Below are 6,672 nucleotides of genomic sequence, written 5' to 3' on the forward strand. Positions count from 1 at the left end.
GATTTGTGGAAAGTCCTATTGTCTGATGGCTTTGACCCCTGTGTGCTTTATGCGAAGCCAAAAGAATTTTTGCGAAATCTTTATAGACAGAGCCGCTGCTGGTCTGGACTGGAGGGGACAGACAAGGAACAAATTGAAGGAAAAATTTCTTCAAAGACAGAGCCATGGAGGTTGAGGTCTGGAGTCAAGAGGCCTTGTGCTGGGAAAGCGGAGCAGCCCACATGCATGGAAAGGGTGAGTTTGCCTGGGAGGTCGAGGGCGGGCTTTCCGCCTCGATGCTCCAGAAGAGTTTTGCCACCCCAAGCCCCAAAGAGGGTGGAGCACATTCCCAGGGAATTGGGGAGAGCCTGGCCGCCACCCCACTGTTCTGAAGGGGTTGAGCGTGTGCCCTGGAGATGGAAGGGAATCCGGGAGCTGCCCCGATGTTTGAGGAGGGTGGGGCCGAGCAGGTGGTCTCCCCAGTGTGTGGATATGTTGGAGCACTCACCTAAGTATTTGGAGAGGAAAGGGCTGCCACAAAGGCCCTCAGGAAGGGTTAGACTCCGGCTCTCTCAAGGCTGAAGGATGCAATGTCGTTCTTTGAATGACTCAGACTTTGAAATCTAATGGAGTTTGTCTTGCGGGTTTTAGGAACTGTTTTGGTCCTGTTAAGACTGTTTTCCTTACTGTTTCTCCTTATGGCAGTGGAAATGTTTATCCTATGAATGTCCCTCCTTTGTATATTGGAACCACATAACTTGTTCTGAGTTCACAGATCCACAGCTATAGGGGAATTCTGCCTTAGGACTGACCACGCCTATAATTGATTTTGATGGGATCTTATAGTTAACTATTGTTAATGAAATGATTTAAGTTTTTGTGATATTGTGATGGGATGAATGTATTTTGTATTTGGAAAGAATATGTTTTTTCTGGTGTCCAGGGGGTGGAATGTGCTGGTTTGAATGTATTATGTCCCCCAGAAAAAGCCATATTCTTTGATGCAATTTTGTGGGGCAGACATATTAGTGGGGATTAAGTTGGAACATTTGGATTAGATTGTTTGCATGGAAATGTGCCCCACCCAACTGTAGGTGATAACTCTGATGAGATATTTCCATGGAGGCACAGCCCCACCCATTCAGGGTGGGCCTTGATCTGTGGAGCCATATAAATGAGCTGATGGGCAGAGGGAACTCAGTGCAGCTGTTAGTGACATTTTGAAGAGGAGCTACAGCCAAGAGGGATACTGAAGAAAGCACAGGAGCTGCAGATGAGAGTTTGAAGATGGCTGTTGAAAGCAGACTCTTGCTCCAGAGAAGCTGAGAGAGGACAAATATCCCAAGTGCAACTAAGAGTGACATTTTTGAGGAACTGAAGCCTAGGGAGGAACATCCTGGGAGAAAGCCATTTTGAAACTAGAACTCTGGAGCAGACACCAGCCACGTGCCTTCCCAGCTAACAGAGGTTTTCCGGATGCCATTGGCCATCCTCCAGTGAGGGTACCCGATTGCTGATGTGTTACCTTGCACACTTTATGGCCTTAAGACTGTAACTGTGTAACCAAGTAAACCCCCTTTATAAAAGCCAGTCCGTCTCTGTTTTGCATTCTGGCAGCGTTAGCAAACTAGAACACTGTCCCAGTCTTCCTTAGCCTTCCAGGCAACCTTTGATTTACCTTCATTTGTAATAGATTAGTGTGCCTTTTCTAGAATTTTATATTATTGAAATAAAAAAGTGTTAACCTTTTTTTTTTTCCTGGTTTCCTTCATGCTGCATAATTATTTGGGGGATTCATCGGTTATGCTTTCCTCAGTAGTTCATTCTTTTTATTGCCGAGTAGTATTCTGTTTTATGGATTTACCACTATCTATTCATCTGTTTTTGACATTTGGGTTATTTATAGATTTTGGGTTTGGCAAACAAAGCAGCTGTGAACATTTGTGTACAATTCTTACCTGGACATATGTCTCATTTCTCTTGTTGGTAACTCAGAGTACAGTGCCTGAGTCGCAGGGTAGATGATTATTTAACATTTTAAGAACCTGCCAAACTGTGATCCAAATTGATTGTTTCCTTTTGCATTCCCGTCAGCAGTATAAGTGTGTAGTGATATCTCACTATAGTTTTCATTGCATTCTCTACGGATTCATGATGTTGGATATTTTTTTCATGTTTTTATTTGCCACCTGTATATCTTCGGTAAAATAATCTTATCTTTCCCTATTTTTTTCTTTATAAATTTTGGCTATTTTCCTTTTCATTGACAATTAAACATCATTTTTAGGGCTATGCACAGTGCAATGGCCATATATACACTGCACTCTGTTTAAACCGCAGTAACATATTCTCCACCACTTTCCTAAGTCTGGACATAAAATAATAAATAAATCAAGTCATATTTTAGTGTTTGCCAATTTCTGTGTTGCAGATTTTCTCACCATGGCCAATTTCAAATTGCCAACATGTTGTCATTGAGTATGGAGCTACCATTATACTGATACAGTAGTGGCAAATAACCCCAAGCACAGAGATAATAGTAAAATATAGTAGAATGATTAGGAAGTGACAGGTTTTGAAATTTTCTTTTTTAAACAGTTTAATGGAGGTTAACTGACTAAAACTGCATGTTTTAAAAATGAACATTTTTGATGTTTTAATACATACTTATGCCCCTGTTCCAGTTTGCTAATACTGCCATTATGCAAAATACCAGAAATGGATTGGCTTTTATAAAGAGGGTTTATTTGGTTATGAAGTTAGTGTTAAGGCCATCAACAATAGGGAACCTTCACTGGAGAAAGGCTGTTAGCATCTGGTTAGCTGGGAAGGCACATGGCTGGCGTCTGCTTACTCTTAGGTTGTGTTTCAAAATGGCATTTTCCAAAATGTTGCTCTTGGGGCATTCTGTCCTCTCTTAGCTTCTCTGGAGCAAACTCTAGGCTAGCATAAGTCTGTTTTCAATGGCCGTCTCCAAAATGTCACTCTCAGCTGCTTTCCAAAATGTCACTCTCAGCTGCTCTGCACCTGGGCCTGTGTGGCTCTTCTTAAAGTACTCCAGTGATCCAATAAAGACCCACCCTGAATGGGTGGGGCAACACCTCCATGGAAGTCATCCAATGAAAGGTCTCGCCCACAGCTGATTGAGTCACATCTCCATGGAAACACTGAACCAATAGGTTTCAACCTAATCAATACTAATAAGCCTGCCCCCATGAGACTGCATCAAAGATAATGGTGTTTTGGGGGACGTAGTACATCCAAACTGGCACAGTCCCTGAACCCAAAAGTTTTTTCCTGTCCTTTTAAAATTCATCTTCAACATACAAAATAACTGATATATGGACATAACTTTGCCTGTTGTAATGGCTATTTTCAAATACATCCAAAAATGGAAAAGAAAGTTCATGAAGCCACATGAACCCTTCTCCAATATTACATCATTATCTTGTATCTTCTATTCCTGTGCACACTGCAGGGTTATTTACTTACAATCTCAGATGTCATTTCATATCATTGCATAATCTCTTCAGAACGCATTCCTAAATGTAAGAACTCTTTCATAAGTCAAATAACCTTATCACAAAATATTTTAATGTATCTATTGGTATTCAGTTTTATCAGTTGTCTCAAAAAAAAATGTGTTCTTTTTCAAAGGCAGTTTGATTGCAAGCAGGATAAATATGTATCCTTGTGACTTCTAGTAGATGTGTATTGTAAATCTATTAACCTGTATGTAATGTTCACCTCTTTTTTTATTCTTATTATTTGTTGAAATTGCTCAATCATTTGTCCATTATAATTTGCCACATTCTAGATTTGGCTCAGTGTATCTCTGATGCTGTTTAACTGCTTCTCCTTTCACCATATTTCCTGTATACCACATATCAGCAAGATACACGATTGAGGTCTGGTGCCGGTGGAGAGGTGTGATGGTGACGCATCTGGAAGCAGTGTGACAGGGTGTTTTGCTAGCGTGCTCTGACACATCCTGGAAACAAACCTTCATGTATTGTATGTGACAGGTGTGGGATGATGACTGCATCACCGCCTAGAGACGTGCACACAGATATATCTGGGGGCCATGTGTGACTGGTGTGTGACACTGACCAACCTCAGCACAATGTAGAGACCCGACACACAGACAACCTGGAGACACAATGTGACGTGTGTGGGATGCTGACAACCCAGAGCCACACAGGCATAAACCACATCCAATACAAAAGGTGTGTGATGGGTGTGAGACACATGCAGCTCACATGTGGAGAACACAGAACCAGACAGAACTGAGAAAGTAGCAAGCGATGTGCACATATTTGGGGCCGTTAACTGTGTACCTCGGGGAACTGCAGAGGACAGTCTGTCCAGTTTTAGCTGCATTGTCTTTGCTCCTAGGTCTCTTGGGAAGGACTGAAGGGCTTTGTGGGCTGGGCCTACTCTTGGGGTCTGCATACCAAGATTGTTTGAGGACCCAGAAGTCATGGTGAGGAGAGAACAGTAGTGACAATGTCCAGTGCATCTGGGGGCAGCGTGTTTCTAGCATTTGTCCCGTTTTCCCCAGTTGAAGAGGCTTTTTCCAGGACTTGCCAAGGCTCCATGGGCCGTGAAGACTAGACTCCAGTAGGTAGGTGTCTCTGGCTGTAAATTGGCACAGAAACATGGAGTGAGATTAGAATGGAATGGGGGAAAGTGCAGCCAATTATGGAAGATAAGCCCTTTCTAAAGTTGTATGCACGAATATTCCCAAGAATACGGTTGTGCATACTGGAAGGTGTACAGAAGTTCTCCAGAGTTCCAAAGCTCTGCCTGATGGCCAGGGTATCTGAGGGAGCAAATAACGATGTGAGGGATGCCCCCAGCCTCACCTGAAGGCTGTTGCTTCCTGGGCAAGAAGATCAGTGTTGGAAGAAGAGAGACCCTGTAGTCCAGGGACGAGCCTTTCTTGGCCCAGCCCTGGTTCCTGGTGACTTGGGGAAATGGTCTTTTGCTCCCCATGGCTTCCTGCCACCGAGACAGAGCTGCCCCTCCCAACTCACGATGAGTGGGAGATGGTGGAGTCAATATAGAACTTTAATTTGCATTTATTTTATGATGAATTCGTTCCCGAGCCATAAGTTTTTGTTTCTTCAGTTTCTTCTGGGAAATCTTTTTCTTCCATGCAACCCCCTCTTTTGATTTAGGAACAGTTTGTTCTTTCTCAGGATCAGCTCAGTGCGGCTGGGGGAGCTCACGTCTGGGTGAATCTGACCCTGAGCTCCGTACGTGCTGCGGCGCATCTTGGGGGCTTTGTTCACCTTATGAGCCCAATGATCAGAGAATCTACATCTAAACCCTAACATTCAGCATTACTTGCTGCATTTTTAAGCGTGTGCAACAGAAACTCAGCACTCTTTTTGGGCCACTTACCCTGCATCCATCCCACTGTTTGGCCTGGACACACCTACCGACACCACCATTGTAACTATGGGATGGCACACACTTCTGTAGAGTGACATCTTTCAGATGCTTGGTGGCTTTTCAAATACGCATATCCTTGATGGCCTGAGCGGTTTCTTGGATGTTCTTAAAGTGAATATAAAGATTTGAACCTCATGATTTGCAGGATTTTGTGGAGTTTTCTGGGTCAAAGGAATAGCAAACCGTTTTCAGAGATCACCTCGGGCCACTTACAGGGAGAGTCTGTTTTGTTTTGTTTTGTTTTGTTAAATACAGTTTTATTGAGGTATAGTCACATCCCTACAGGCAGCCACAGTGTACAATTATTCACAGGATCATCATGTCTATTCTTTTCAACTCACCCCTTTTTCTTTCCCTCCAAGTTTTTTTCCTCATAGTTCTCATGAATGAAAAGGAATCACAATTTATAGAAACAAGACTTTTCATGGTAGCCAAGATTCCAGCATAGTCATGAGCTCAACTTAATTCCCTCACATCTTAGAACTCAGTGTCTTCTACTTAACCTCCTGTGCTGCTTTGGATGCATTATGTCCCCCAAAATGCCATTATCTTTGATGCAGTATTGTGTGGGCAGGAAACATATTGGTGTTGATTGGGTTGGAGACTTTTGATTGGATGTTTCCATGGAGATGTGATCACTCAACTCTGGGCGAGATCTTTATTGGATAAGTTCCATAGAGGTGTGGCCCCATTCAGTGTGGGCCTTGATTAGTTTACTGGAGCACTATATAAGCTCAGACAGAAGGAGCGAGCTTGCTGCAGCCAAGAGGGACACTTGGAAGAATGCACAGGAGCTGAGAGAGTAGCTGTAGGTGAGAGACAGTTTGGAGACAGCCGTTGAAAGCAGACTTTTGCTCCGGAGAAGCTAACAGAGGACATACACCCCACGAACAACCAAGAGTGACATTGTGAAGAGGAGCTGTGGCCTAGAGAGGAATGTCCTGGGAGAAAGCCATTTTGAAACCAGAACTCCGGAGCAGACGCCAGCCACGTGCCTTCCCAGCTAACAGGTTTTCCGGACTCCATTGGCCATCCTCCAGTGAAGGTACCCGATTGCTGATGTGTTACCTTCGACACTTTATGGCCTTAAGACTGTAACTGTGTAGCCAAATCAACCCCTTTTATAGAAGCCAATCCATCTCTGGTGTTTTCCATTCCGGCATTAGCATTAGCAAACCAGAACTCCTCCCATGGAGATTTATCTTTTCTCAGGCTCCACGGTTTTCTTATTTAGTT

Source organism: Choloepus didactylus, chromosome 27 (assembly GCF_015220235.1).
Source record: "Choloepus didactylus isolate mChoDid1 chromosome 27, mChoDid1.pri, whole genome shotgun sequence".
NCBI lineage: Eukaryota > Metazoa > Chordata > Mammalia > Pilosa > Megalonychidae > Choloepus > Choloepus didactylus.